The sequence below is a fragment of the Arvicanthis niloticus genome, chromosome 4, assembly GCF_011762505.2.
Source record: "Arvicanthis niloticus isolate mArvNil1 chromosome 4, mArvNil1.pat.X, whole genome shotgun sequence".
Lineage (NCBI taxonomy): Eukaryota > Metazoa > Chordata > Mammalia > Rodentia > Muridae > Arvicanthis > Arvicanthis niloticus.
This window is the reverse complement of record NC_047661.1, coordinates 22935734-22951470: the sequence shown is the minus strand read 5'-3', so window position 1 is coordinate 22951470 and position 15737 is coordinate 22935734. Positions and strand designations below refer to the sequence as shown.

At 41.9% G+C, this 15737-nt stretch overlaps 1 pseudogene; it reads right to left on the bottom strand.

The window, feature by feature from the left end:
* Nucleotides 1-11535: 11535 nt before the first annotated feature.
* On the bottom strand, nucleotides 11536-12897 carry LOC117707171 (keratin, type I cytoskeletal 18 pseudogene; annotated as a pseudogene).
* Between the last annotated feature and the right edge of the window lie 2840 nt (nucleotides 12898-15737).

Genomic DNA, 15737 nt, shown 5'->3' with positions numbered 1-15737 from the left:
CTATGTCAAAGATCAAGGCCATCCATTGGAGCTGGCACACAAGGATCACAGCATCTTTCTGGTCCCCCATTGGGGGTAGCTGTGTTGTGTTGCCATGGTTGCAGATGTGACTGCTGCACAGTTTCACTGAACATGATTTTTCTTATTTGTCTTTTACCACTGTTGTGTATTTTATTATTATTATTAATAATAATCATCATCATCATTATCATTTCAAAGATATAACAAACTTTCTCATTTCTTTAGCCAGAAGTTTGTTCTTGGTCTTGAGTTTAAGCATTTTTCATTGAGAGCCCAGCTGCCTGTTTCATGCAATGCCTTTGACACACAGTTTTTAGAAAGAGCTACTCAGAAAACGAAGCATGGAGGAGCCGAAATGAATGTGCCTCACAAACCAAAGTGACCGGTCTGTGAAGAATGGCTGAGCAGGGAGAAAGCATCCCTGTGCTAAGAGCTCACTGGTCGTATGCCAGCATTCACAGAACAGGATCCTTTTCTATTCTTGGCTGAGCGCACTACACATGCTGCTTAGTGATAAGAAAGAAGGGGGCTGTCTGCACACATTCTCCATGTAAATGGAAGAGTCAACTTTCAGGAAGGGAAAACCAACAGGCTATTTCAGAGTCATATTTACTCCCCATTTTTGGACCAATTATGAGAAAGAGGAGGAAAAATCCCCACCAGGTTTCTGTTTGCTGAAAGGAACTGTGTCCTCAGACAGAGTGCTGGCAGAGGGGGGCAGACAGGTGGCAAACTGGCTGGGGTTTCTCATCCTTACACAGATTCACTAATAAAACCTAAAGATACACCTTAAATATGTAATGTGGACATATTTGAAGAAGTGTCCATTTTCCTTCATGGTCTTCAACATGTATTTCTAAGCAACAGGGAAAGAAAGCCCATGAAGCATAACAGGAGGAAAGAAAATTTTGTTTCTGGGGACAAAACTAGAGACTGACTCAAACTCATTCAGTGTGCAAGTACCAGGCCGAAATACAACTCAGAGGAGAATGCTTGCCTAACATGAGTAAGGTTCTAAGTTGGACCCCAAAACCATACAAAGTAACAATGCTAGGACATACCTGTAATCCCAGCATTCCAAAGGTTGAAAGTAAAGGGAGGAGCTTGAGTTCAAGGTCATCTTCAGCTACATAGTGAGGTCAAGGTCATGAGACCTTTATCAGGCCCATAGTACATGACCCCCAAAAATAAATATGAGGGAAGCCATGGCAAGTCTTGTCCCTGAGGGAGGTAGATGGTTCTAGAACAACAAAGACTCCATCTGGTTTTTACTGAAGACTTTCTTGATAATAATGTCATTCAACAAATAATCTGCTCTGGCAACATAGTCACATCTGAGAAGCAGGACAGATGGCCACAGGCTGTAGAAGGTTCTGGTAAAGAATGCTACTCTTTGTGATTGAGAAATGAGGTCATTTTTTAAAAAAGTAAATATCCTGAAACAGGGCTATTGAACAAGGAGGTATGTTTTCTGGAGACCCTGGGGTGGGAGTTCTCCAGATTAATCTTTCTATCGGCTTCCAGAGGACTCATTCAGAAGTTGACACTTTTGTGCAAAGAACATCCTGGGGTTGACCGTGACAGGCAGGTGGCATTGCCAGAGATTTAGCAGCAGGCCATCAACCTGTGGGAAAGAGTCTGTGGCTGACCCGGCCCCTTTGCTGAGCCCCACAACCTCTCCTTGTCCCCACTCCCCCAAATCTGGAAGCTTAGGGCTAAGAGAAAAGAAGAAAGGCAATGTAAAGTGTGAGAAGAAAGTAGAACAACATGGAAAATGAAAGACAAAAGCAGATGGGGTACACCAGCCAGCCATCTGCACAGCTGAAGGCCTCCTCAGGAAGAAAAGGAATAAAAAAAAAAAAAAAAAAAAAAAAAAAAAAAAAAAGAGGCCCCACTGTTCCTGAATCAATTGCTTCCTATTCACAGGCTCACTGTACAGGGCTAAATTCAAAATGGCTCTTGGGAAATGCTTGCCAATCCTGCGGTCTCCGTGTAGGCCTTATTTTTTCCTTTTCTTTTTAAGGCCGGAGGATGTAAGTATGTATCCACGCTGTAAACCTGCCAGCACTCACTGGAATGAGTCAAAGGGACCTGGCATTAAATCACAGAGATTTGAGCTGCTAATAAAAGCAGCAGACCCCATCCATTGTTGATTAATTCTGACTGGAATCTAAACAGCAAACAACAAACCCTCCTCTGAACGGCTCTGGTACCCATTAGCTTGATGTGTTTATTAGACGAGGCTGTGTTCCTTGGAGCTTATTAACAACGGATTAAAAAACTGCAAACAAATCTAGGTTTCTTATTATGATTTAAGTGTGGGTACCACGTACTAACATTCTTAGGGTTTGACAGTAAAGACAAACAAAGCTAAAACTTACCATCATGGCAAACTAAGGTCTTGGTACAAAGGTTGAAAAGTTATTATCAATGCCCAACTTCCAGCACTCAGACAAATAATCAATATTACAGTTTAATTTTATAGGTTTAGAATTGCTATTTTTGTAGATTTATTTTATATGGATGAGGGTGTCTGTCTGCATGTATGAAGGTATCTGTACATCCACCACATGTGTGCTTGGTACCCCTAAAGGTCAGAAGAAAAAGGTATCAGATTCCCCTGAAACTGGAGTTACAAATGGTTGTAAGCCACCATGCGGGTACTGGGAACTGAAGCTGAGTCCTCTGCAAGAACAGCCAGTGCTCTTAACCACTAAGCCACCTCCCTATCCCCTGGAATTGCCACTTAAGAAGAGCAAAAACCAACAAACAAAAACTACCCTTCATTCTTGAGTAGGAATTTAAGCACCATAGTAGGCTTGGAGGTAAACTCTTTGCAAATAATACAATCTATCACTCATGTTTAAAAATTATATGGGGCTAGCAAACTGTTTGCACTTTATTAGAGTCACCGTGAATCAGAGATCCCACAGAACAGTCTCAAATGGAATGGCCATGTGCCAGTGGGACCTCTGTGTGCTGCTACGTAGCGATTATTTTGTATAGGGTTTATTTTAACTAAGGGTTTAGTTTACAATACAGTGTGTGGTGATAGTCTGAGTTGTCCCTCTAGTGAGTAATCAAGGACCAGCATTCAAACCTTTCCTTTGAATCCATGCTGACCATTCAATCCTGGTAGAATCCTGAAGGCTGGCAGAAGTTATGTGCCTCCCAATGGTCCCCAAGAGTGTATGTTTCAAATGACACAGAGAAACAAAGATGCAGAAGCTTATGTGTAACCCCAGGAAAACTGTCATAAAAGTTACTGGCCTTAACTCAAGCTACCTAAAGATTGTAACTTAATTTTTCTGACTTAAGGGTCGTTATAACCAGTAACTATGTGTGACAGCTATGTAAATTTCATATTCCTGGGATTTTAAGCACTTTTTAAAAAATATGTGAAGAAAGAAAATGTTCATATTTTGGCCAGCTAGGAAATTTCTCATCAAACCTTGAGGCTTAGAAGACCCATGGGTCTAGTGAGGTAACATCTTGATAGATGCCTTCCCAGGCCCACTCCCAGGCCCATTCCCACTCCCAACCCTGCAGCCCAGAGCTGTGAGTTCAGCATAGAGGCACTCCCCAGAGCTCCTCCCAGACCAGTGCTGTGACTTCAGCGTGGAGGTACTCCCCAGAGCTCCTCCCAGACCAGAGCTGTGACTTCAGCAAGGATATGCTTCCCAGAACTCCACAGAGCAGCTTGGTGGCTCTGCAGTTAACTCATCCCCTCCCCTAATCCTAAGCCATGTCCCTTTTTGTAGCATGTAAATTACTCAGCTTTTGTTCCTCCTTTTGGTTTTCCTCCCAGGAAAGCATGCAGACATTGATAGTGAGGGTAAGAAGTCAAGAGGAGCTCGTTATACATTTGATTGATCCGCTCCACACAAAGATTTCTACAATTACAGTGATGTTCATGGTCCTAACTACGACTCATAAGCCAAGAGGGGTGTTTGTTTTTAACCATGTGTGTTAGCTTTTTGTCACTGTAATGAAACAGAGAAAGACAAATACAGAAGAGAAAAGATTTGGCTTGGCCCTTGGTTTCAGGGGCTTTGGCCATGCTCAGGTGGCTCTTACATCTGCACTGAAGCAGGGCTTCATGGTGGCAGAGGGAAGAGGGATCAAGAACAAGGTATATCACTCAGGACAGCCTATAATGACCTGCTTTTTCCCACTAGGCCCAACTCATCAGATCCATTGATGAAGTTATAATTTCTATAATCCAGTCACTTTCAAATAATGCCATCAGCCAGAGACCATGTCTTTTGTAATATGTGTCTTTAGAGTAAAATTTACTATCTAAAATATAACAGAAAATCTGTAAATGATTCCTTGTTACCAAAAAGCATTACATTTTTTTAAAAAGCAGATCATATTAAATATATAGTATTATATCTTACATAGCAAAGATGTCCACATCATTTTAAAAATTTATTCAAAAAATACAGATCATCATTTGAAGTTATCATGAAAACTTGTATTCTAAAAAGCTGGATAACCCAATAGAAATAAAATTAATAAATGCATGCCAATTACCAAAATTAATTCATGATGATGTAAATAACTTAAACAGACCTACTCAAGTAGTGAGGTAGAAGCTGTCATTAAACTCTTGACTCAAATAAAAGCTCAGGACCAGACAGATTCACCGCTCATTCAATAAAACTGTCAAAGAAGACCTCAGCCTAGTTCTTCATAATTTGTTCCATACAATAACAAGTGAAGAAACACTACTAAATTCATTCTATGAGGCAAGTATTCTTCTAATATCAAAGCCAAATAAAGATGCAGAGAGAGAGAGACAGAGACAGAGAGAGAGAGAGAGAGAGAGAGAGAGAGAGAGAGAGAAGGAAACAAAGAAAGAAGGAAGGAAGGAAGGAAGGAAAGGAAGGAAGGAAGGAAGGAAGGAAGGAAGGAAGGAAGGAAGGAAGCTCTAAACCATCTTCTTTGATGAACATAAACACAAATTTTTTTCAACAAAATATTTGCAAAGAGAATGAGAATTTAGGAACACATTAAGAAGATTATGTATTAATACCAAGCAGGCTTCATTCCAAAAAGGCAAGGCTGGTTCAATATATAAAAATCAACAAATATAACAAAGCATATAAATAAACTTAAGAACAGAAATCACATAGTTATTCCAAATCAGCACTGAAAGGACACGACAAAACTCATTATGCCTCCATGATAGAAGTTCTGGAGCCTTTAGAAAGAGATGAGGCTCACCTGCTAACATTCTATCAAATGAAAGCAAATGAAGCATTTCCTCCAAAATGAAGAACAGGACAAGGACATGCAACCTCCCTGCTCTTATCCAGCATACCATCCAGGTCTTGACTATAGCAGCTAGACACTTGAGAGAGACATAAAAAAGGATAACAATACAATGGGAAGAAGCCAAACTATCTCTATTTACAGATGACATGATTCTTAAGTTAGAAGACTCAACTGGGTCTTCTAGAAAACTCTTGGACCTAATAAACACAGTAAAGTTGCAGGATACAAAATCAGTATTTAAAAGTAGCTTTCATTTATAGCAACCATGTACTCTCAGGGAAAGAAAGTAGGAAAAAAATTCCATTCAAAATGGCTTCAAAAAACTACGTATTTAAGAATATATCTAGGAGCTGGAGAGATGGCTCAGTGGTTAGGAACACTTGAGTGCTCTTCCAAAGGTCCTGAGTTCAATTCTCACCTGGTGGTTCACTACCATTTATAATGGAATCTGGGTTTGCATTCTGATGTGCATGAAGACAGAACACTCATGTGCATAAAATAAATGAATAAATAAATCTGAGGAAAAAAGATTAGGTAAAATCAATTTTATAAAAGAATATATCTAACTAAAGAAGTAAAAGGAAGCCACAGAAGATGCTGGAAGATAGAAAGGTGTTCATGCTTGTAGGCTGGAAAAATTAGTACTATGAAAATGATCATATAGCCAAAACTAATTTGCATATCTAATACAATACCTATCAGAATTCCAATGTCACATTTCCCGGGCTTGAAGAAACAAAAATTCATTTAGAAACACAAAAGACCATGAGTAACCAAAGCAATCCTAAGGTGAGAGAACATGGCTGGAGATGTTACAAGACAGGACCTAAAATTCTACTGCAGAGCTATGTGGAAAAAGACAGCCTGGCACTGATATAAAACACTCAGGAAAACCAATGGAATAAAACAGAGGATCTGAAAAGAAAATGACAACATTCTGCCCACTTAATTTTTGGAAAAACAAAAATGTAGATGGGGCAGGGAGGACGGTTTATCTAACAAATGGTTCCGGGAAAACTTGATTTCTACTGAGAAGAGTAAAATTAGACTCTAAACTAAGGACTAGAATACCTTAACTTGAAATCTGAAACACTAAAACCTCTAGATGAAAACACAGCAGATATTTTCAAGATATCTGGGGTAAGCAAGAACTTTTTGAATAGAATACCAGTAGCACAGAAACCAGTCCTAAATATCAACAAGTAGGATTCCAAGAAAATAAAAAGATTCTGTACAAGCTAATATTCAGAATTTACAAAGAATTATAAAAATTAAATACCAAAGAGAGAAACTGCCAATCAACAAATTGGCAAATGAACTGAAAATGTAGTTTTCAAAGAAACACAAATGCCAATAACTATTTTTAAAGTGCTCTCTGTTTGCCAGAAGCCTGAACTACTTAGAAGTCTCTGTCTCTGTCTCTCTCTCTGTCTGTCTCTCTGTCTCTCTGTCTCTCTCTCTCTCTCTCTCTCTCTCTCTCTCTCTCTCTCTCTCTCTCTCTCTCTCTCTCTCTCACACACACACACACACACACACACACACACACACACAACCATGAGGAAGGAGAGAGGGAAAGTAGGGGAGGAAATGGGGGGTTCTCTTACTAAATTCCATCTTTTGAAAGTTTCCATCAACTCAGCTGAAGTGATAACACCATCAGAGGCTTACAGCCATAAAAACCTGAGTTCATTCCCCAGAATCCACATTTAAAATGTTTTTAATTAAAAACAAATAAACAAGCATAGTGGAGCCCACATATGCTCCCAACATCAGAGACAGCAGATCTCTGGGGTCCAAGTAGACTACTTGATAAGTTCCAGGCCAATGTGAGACCTTGCCACAAAAAAACCAAGTAGATGACACCTGACAATGACAGCTGAGATTGACCTATGTCTCCCACATTCAAGTAACATAGGACAACATAAACATTGACACCAGTCGCCATCATGTCCCCAAAGCACAACACTACAAACTGTCTTCAGTGCTTAGACCTGTGGAGAAGACTCAAGGTCTAACCCAGAGCATTGTTTCAATTATGGTGCTATCCCAATAATTACTATAAACAGTTAACAGCACATACCCAAGACAGATTACAGTCAGTAACAAAATGCAATTATAGACTATATTCTTTCGATGGTTGCCATGGAAGTAAAATCCAGTATTTTCTTCTCACAGCGAGTGTCCCTGGGGAAGAGGCTATGTTCCGCTAGAAAACCATCTGGCGGCCATATTTCCTATGAGAACAGAAACAGTACAGTTACTATAATGGAAATAAAAGTAAAAGAGGAGAGTCAAATGGTTAATAAAGCTGTGAGAAAAGTTGACGCTCTTTAATAAAGATCAATTTGGTTCTAATGAAAACAAGAGGCCTCTGGGAGCTATTTTGGTTGGCAAAACCTTTTTAAATGCTGGTGCATGGATTGGTAGACTGATATCCCACACCCTCGCCATGCTCCTTTGGACCAAAATGGAAATTAACACAACCTTATGGCCATTAGAAGACATACTACTATTATTGTGCTAAACGAAAATAGCCAGAAGACAACTACTAATGGCATATTGCTACACCTGTGGATGAGAGCATCATTCAACCCTCAGAGAAACTGCTTCCTGCAGCAGATGGATGTTAACACAGAGACCCACAACTGGACAATGTGCAGAGAGTGAGTAACTTTGGAGCACTCATCCCTAAATGCAATGTCTTTATCAAACTCTTTCCCCCAAGGCTCGGAGGTTTATGAGGAAGAGGAGGCAGAAAAATTGTATGAGCCAGAAGTGGTGGATGACTCCAGAGAGACAGTCTGTTCCAGATGCATCAGGACTGATGCACACATGAACTCATGAGACTGTGGGGAACATGTACCAGACCTTCACAAGTTCAAGCCAGACAAAAATCTCAGCACAGAGGAAGGGACATAGACAAAAATTCCCACTCATAGCCAAGAAGCTATTTGTAATTGATAGCTACTGGGAGAGGGAAAAATCAGTTTTCATCACTATCGTAACACTGGGTGTGGCAAGCACGCTCCAGGACAGGCCACATGCTCAAAAGTAGTTAGCCAATACAAATCAGACTCCATGTTTCATTGTGCTGTTTGTGTGTTTCGTCTTAAGAGAGAAAGAACATGAGTTTGGGAGGTGAAAGAGTATCAGGGAAGAGTTGGAGGAGGAAAAAATAATATTATACAAATATATTTTATGAAATTCTGAAAGAATACATAAAAGCCATGGTCAGGCCATGGAGACAAATAAAGAGTTTGTCTCTCAAGCACAAGCACTTGAGTTCAAGCTTCAAAACCCACGTAAAAAAAAAAAAAAAAAAAAAAAAAGGCCAAGCACACATAGCGGCACACACATTTGTCATCCCAGCGGACCTGTGGAGACAGAAGGACCCTGGGGTTTCCTGGGCCCCTAGTCAAACTACCAGATTAGCTCCAAAGCAAGACTCCCTGGATTTTATTATTTTGTTTTCGGTTTTTTTTTTTTTTTAATCCCCACTTTGATCTGGGATTGCAAGTGCCCCTGTGTTTGTTGCTTTTTGTTGCTGTGATGAAACACAATGGCCAAAGACAGTGTATGCAAAAGACGGTTTATCTTGGCTCACAGTTCCACAGGGGCAGTCCATAATTCAGGGCAGGAACAGCAGCAGGAACCCAGACAGGAAACTGAGACCATCTCAACCACAAAGGAAGCAGAGAAAATGAACTGGAATTAGAACACGGCTATAAACTCTCAAAGCCGGCCAACAGGGGCACTTCCTCCAGCATGCCTCAGTGTTCTGAAACAGTGGTTCTCAACCCTTTGATACAGTTTCTTGTGTTGTGGTGACTCCCCAGCCATAAAATTATTTTGTTGCTACTCCACAACTGCAATTTTGCATATGTATGAATCGTAATATAAATAACCGATATGAAGCATATTGATACTGTGACCTCTGTGAAAGGGTAGTTCTACCCTCCAATGGGGTTATGACCCCAAGAATGAAAACCACTCTTCTAAAAGTTCCATAATCTCCCAAAGCAGTGCTGCCAACTGGAGACCAAATGCTCAAACACATGTGTGAGCTTATATTTTTCAAAACCTACTTTAATAAGTATACTTAAATGCCTCCCTTCAAGCCTACCACGCACCAGAGGTAGTGGAAAGAAAAGGAAAGGTTAGTAGGGCAAAGGAGGATGTGGACAAATCTAATAGTTCTTTGGGGCAAATCTAATCTGCATTGTCAGGATATCAGCAGTTCAGGTCACACAAACCAGCAGCAATAGCTCAACACTCACAAATGCCATTTACAAATCAATCTGGAAGAAACCATGAGGTTTTGCCAATCGGCCCAAGTTCACAGAAACAGCAAGAAACCACCAGAACACCATCAGAAGTTCTTTGGTGTGTTTCTTTCTCTAAGGTCATGATAAACAATGACCAGCAAAGAATGGCAAGGCGAACCAATACCACACAGCCCCACCCACTGTCTGTTGGGTTATATTTATTCCCTTTCCAAACATCGCATGTCCTCTCAAGGGTCCACTCTAGCAAAGTATCACATATCAAAATATCACAATAGGCAGCTTCCAGAAAAGCACCACTTGTTTGTTCTCAGCAAAATATCTTCCCACATGTTTACTTTAGCAAAAACTTTCTCTCATAAGACAGTTTCCAAAAGAACATCACATGACACAGCCAGTTCTCCAAAGAAGCTAGAAATTTCTGGTTCACACACAAGCCTGGAGAGGTCTCATTTAGACCTCCAAAGTCCCTGTAGTGCTCTGCTTAGGTCACACTCAATCTCATTTGTTGGTGTTAATTATTTGTTGTTTTATTATGGTTCTGAAAAATAAATCCTTTCACAGTTAATTGGCTATGCATTGCTATCACAAATGAAATATTCATGCACAGTATGCATCTCTCTGGCTTACTTTCTTCTCTTCTTGCTATGATTAAATATTCTGATTAAAGCAACTTAGGGGAGAAAGGGTTTATTTTGACTTACAGTTCTGTCTGTGGTCCATCACTGGAGGAAGCAGAGGAAGAGGCTCATGTTGACGGTCACACTGCATCCAGTCAGGAAGCAGAACACAGGGACTGAATGCATACAGACCCATGCTCAGTTAGCTTCTTCTGCTCTTACAGAGTTTAGGATCCCTGCCTAGGGAATTGTTCCACCCACGTGGGTGTTCACAGGCATGGCCACAGGTCAACCTGACTCAGGCAGTCTTTCACTTGGACTGCAGTCTCAGGTGATTCTCCATTGTGAAGGTAAAAAGTAAAACTAACCACTACAACTTGTAAGCCATTCTTTCTTCTCATCCCATTTCTCCATTTGCTATTTCTATGACTACACTAGACTCACTCAACAATAATAGCTATATAATAAGTTTGGTGTTTAGCAGAACAAATCATTGGCACTTCTATATAAATACTAGAACCAACTTGTCAAATTATGAGTAATCTTCTGGAGCCAGCACAATGGCTCAGCATGGAAAGGCACTTGCCACCTGGTGATGCAAACCTCACAACCTGAATTGGATCACTGGAACCCACATAAAAGTAGAAAGAGAAAACTGACTTCACAAGGTTATCCTCTGACCTCTGCAGGTGTACCATAGCACATCCATGTGAACACACATGCAGACCTGTGAGTGTGAGCGTGCACATGTGCTTGTATACACATGATAATGAATAAAACTTTTAAACTAACAAAAAACAATTGCAATGTTGACTCTTTCAATTCTTGAATATTAATGCCTCATTTCATTGAGATATATCACATTTTTTACATAATTCTCTAAGTTTCCTTACAGATCTTAGTGAGCTTTGTTAAAAGGTTTCCAAGTATCTGGTGTTTTCAATGTCACTAATGGACATTTTGACTCCATTTGATAAGTACTCACCTTTGGTGGATAGGAAAACAATTTGTTACATATTTTATTTTGTGTGTGCATGTGAAGGCCAGGAGTCTACATCAGGGATCTTTCTCAGTCTTTCCCCACCTTAACTTTTTTTTGAGACAGAGTCTCTCAGTAAACCTAGCAGTTCCCAATTTAGGAAGAGGAAGCAACCAGCAAGCCCCAGCTGCCTCTCCCTCCCCAGGGCTGGGATTACAGGGGCACACACCACACTCAGGTTTTTAGAAGTGTTAGAGATGTGAACTCGGGTTCTCACGCTACATCAAGTTCGTTACCAACTGAGCCATTTTCCAACCCACCCCCCAAACAATTTATTTCTTTTTTTTTCCAGTGAACTCTCAACTTTTATTGGTTCCTCAGTCCCCAGGGGTTCCCTCCTTCTCAGCCTCAGTGCCTCAGAACTCTGGTGTCATTGGTCTCAGACACCACTTTGCCATCCACAATCTTACGGGTAGTTGTCTTCTGCACAGTTTGCATGGAGTTGCTGGAGTCCAGGGCATCGTTGAGACTGAAGTCTTCCCCATCCTCCAGCAAGCGGCGGTAGGTAGCAATCTCCGCCTCAAGCTTGACCTTGATGTTCAACAGGGCTTCATATTCCTGGGTCTGGCGCTGCCCCTCTGCCCGAGTTTGTGCCAGCTCTGACTCCAGGTGCAGAAGGACCCCATTGAGCTGCTCCATCTGTGCCTTGTATCGGGCCTCCACGTCCCTGAGGCTGTTCTCCAAGTTGATGTTCTGGTTTTTCATGGAGTCCAGGTCAATCTCCAAGGTATGGAGGGTGCGTCTCAGCTCCGTGAGTGTGGTCTCAGCGTCCCTGACTTCTGCAGACTTGGTGGTAACTACTGTGGTACTCTCCTCAATCTGCTGAGACCAGTACTTGTCCAGTTCCTCGAGGTTCTGAGCCAGCTCTTCATACTGAGCGCGGATGTCCGCCATGATCTTGCTGAGGTCCTGAGATTTGGGAGCATCTACTTCCACAGTCAACCCAGAACTGGCGATCTGGGCTTCCAGACCTTGGACTTCCTCCTCATGATTCTTCTTCATGAACAGCAGTTCCTCCTTGAGCGCTTCGATTTCTGTCTCCAGCTGCAGCCTTGTGATGTTGGTGTCATCTACCACCTTGCGGAGTCCATGGATGTCATTCTCCACAGACTGGCGCATGGCCAGTTCTGTCTCATACTTGACTCTAAAGTCGTCAGCGGCAAGACGGGCATTGTCGATCTGCAGGACGATGCGGGCATTATCCACAGCATTCGCAAAGATCTGAGCCCTCAGGTCTTCGATGGTCTTGAAGTGGTGGCTCCAGTCTTTGACGCCCTGGGGCCCCTTCTTCTCCAGATGTTCCCGGATTTTGATCTCCAGTCTCCTGTTCTCAGTCTCCAGGCTCTTCACCTTGTCTAGGTAGCTGGCCAGGCGGTCGTTCAAGTCTTGCATGGTCTCCTTCTCCGTCTGGATTCCACCCGTTCCCGCCAGGCCTGCAGACCCCACAGAGCCACCCCAGACAGAGCGGGACACGGATATCCGGGACCCGGAGCCCCCAGCACCTGCATAGACACTGGCTGCGCTGCTGGCAGGCCGGACCCGCTGGCTGGGAGTCCGCACCGACCCCAGGGACCGGTAGTTGGTGGAGAAGGTGGTGGAGCGAGTAGTGAAGCTCATCTTGTCTGGAGAGGATATAGAAGCGGGAGACCAGGACAGGAGTTCCGTCGCCCAATTTATTTCTTAAATGATTTTCTAGCCAGCTATTTCTTGACATGATACTTTATTAATACTTTGAGACTTCATACATACGTGCAATATGTTTGGATCATATTCACCAGCGCTCCTCATATCTTCTCCCAGCTCCACCGCCTAAGCCCCACCATGCCGCCCCACCATGCCGCCCCACCATGCCTCCCCACCTATAAATTTTGTGTCCTCTTTATTTTCCTGTAACCCACAGATTTCAGCTTGTGCTGCCTACACATTGCCCATAGACACACGCGTGTAAGGGCATCACTGGAGATCCATCTATCAGGAGCCTTTTCAAGAAACAAACAGATAAACAAACCTCTCTCCAGGAATGGCAGCAAATGCCTTCTATCCCAGCATGTGGGTGGCAGAGGCAGGTGGATCTTGTCAGCCTCAGTTAGGGCAACCCAGTGAGACCCTGGAGAGAGAGAGGAGGGAGGGAGAAGGGGAGGGGGAAGGGGAGGGAGAGGGGAGGGGGAAGGTAAGAGAGAGAGAGGGAGGGGAGGTGGGGGGGGGAGAGAGAGAGAGAAAGAAAGAGAGAGAGAGATTCTGGGCAGGCCTGAATATGTCTTCACTCTATGCAGTATCCAGCAATCTTGAAACGATTACCTGTGGATTCCTCGATTTTCCTAACTCACACAACCAAATCACTTTCCAACCACAGGGCATTTTTTACCTCCTTCCAACCTCTACAAATTGCAGTTCTTGGTTTGAGGGTATCTCTTAGCAAGCACAAGGCCCTGGGCTGGATCCATTTTATCAAGATCATAAAGCAATGTTAAAGTAATCATTGTCTTATTCTAAGTAGCTTTGGGATTGTCTTCAATATTTCACAATTTAACGCTATATTTAGTAATTTTTTTCTCAAATACCCTTAATCAATAATATCCCTTTAATTTATAAGTCACTAAATCTCTTGCCATGACCGGATTCTGACGTTCATCAAAGGCATTTCTTTTTGAATTGATGGCTCTTGCCTTCAACCCATAATTAGAAAAAAATCAACCTAGTCACACACACAATGGTTTATTTTTTTTTAATATATTGTTGAGTTAGTTTAATGAGTAAGTCTAAAGATGTGGCATCTGAATTTATGAATTTTAAATTTGTCATTTTGGGAGGGTTTTTGTTTTGTTATTTTTGTTCATTTTCTGTTATATAACTTTTTGTCTGTTGTTTTTTGTTTTGTTTAATCAACATTATTTCAGAAATACAAAGTAAGTAACTGATTTTCCTCCTCGTATTTTTTAAATAAAATGTGCCCGATCTGTACAATAACTTCAGTGCTTGGAAGACTCTTCAGTTAAAATAATCTATTCCTTAAGTTTTCCTTGTAGGAAAATATCTTAGCTACTGGCTCAGCGTCTTTGATGGTTATGGCACCACTAAATTTAGATTTGAAGAAAAAAAATGGAACTTAAGAAGATTTGACCACCACTCCATCTGGGTCTATAATGTGAGACATATGACCACTGAAGGATTTAAATTCTTTTATTCTGTCCTCTTGTGACACACTTAATAGCCATCTAAGGCAGCCCCATGCCAGGACACCTGTGTCGTAAGGGGCTCTGGTTACAGAGAAAGGGAAGCAGGTGAGAAGGGAGTGTTTCTCTTGGCTAGAACAGTTGTTTCCTGTCACTGCTGTGAGACAGGTCATCTTCCCGCATCTCCACGCCTGATACCACAGTGGTTATAAGCAATGGATGTGGGTTTCCCTTCACAGTGACAGGATCTCCTCAGTGTAAGACACCTCTCACTAACTCCCACAATACCATCTCCTAAGAAATGTCCACCTGCAGATTTTCTGCAAGTGCTGTCATGGTGGTGCTGTCGTGGTGGTGCTGTTGTGGTGGTGGCTGACACACACCACGGTAATTCAGACTCTCTGCTTTCAAGTCACACAAACTACCCCCATGTGTTGCACATCTCAGGAGGGTGGGACCTGATCAGTACACCCAGTCCTACACCTCTGCTGTATTCGGCTGCCAGAGCCCATAATTACCATAAAACAGGTTGATTTTAGCTTGTGTTGTGCTGGAAAACGATGTCTTGAATTCTTTTTGGCACTTTGAAGAGAACATATTCTTCTCCAGTTATTGCACTCCTAGCACTAAAGTATTGAGAAATAGACTTTCCATATGCAGTATAAGAAAAACAGCTAAAACCTAAGATGTATTCCCGCTGCCTGTAATTTTTATTAGCTTTTTAAGAAAGCTCAGTGCCCATCAGACCCAGATCTTGTTCTTTTTATTGATGCCGTATAGACAATCCATAATCAAAACCATTGGCAAAACTGTTCAGTCCCTCCGCTGTTGCCCCAAAATTGGCAAAAAATTCTCATTTAGCATTTGTAAGAAAAACCCAGAGGAAGCTTGCAGAGATCCTTTATGCCCTATTTCCCGGCAATGGAATATTTTCCTGCCTTTGAAAGAGCAATTAAATTTTACTTCAGCAGAAGTGTAAATCCAGGTGGTACGTGGGATACCAGCCCCTCTGCTTATCCTTACAGACACAACACCAGCCTCACTTACAATAAGCAGGATCCTTTGCAAAGCATTGGTTTAGTTTTGTTAGTGGGCATGAGTGTGTGTGTGTGTGTGTGTGTGTGTGTGTGTGTGTGTATACATGAGTGTGTGTGTGTTTGTGTGAGTATGTGTATGTGAGTATGTGTATATGTGAGTGTGTGCGTATGTGTGTAAGTGTATGTGTGAGTGTATGTGTGGGTATGTATATGTGCAAGTGTATGTGTATGTGTGTGAATGTGTGGATGTGTAAATGTGAGTGTATGTGTGTATGTGTATGTAT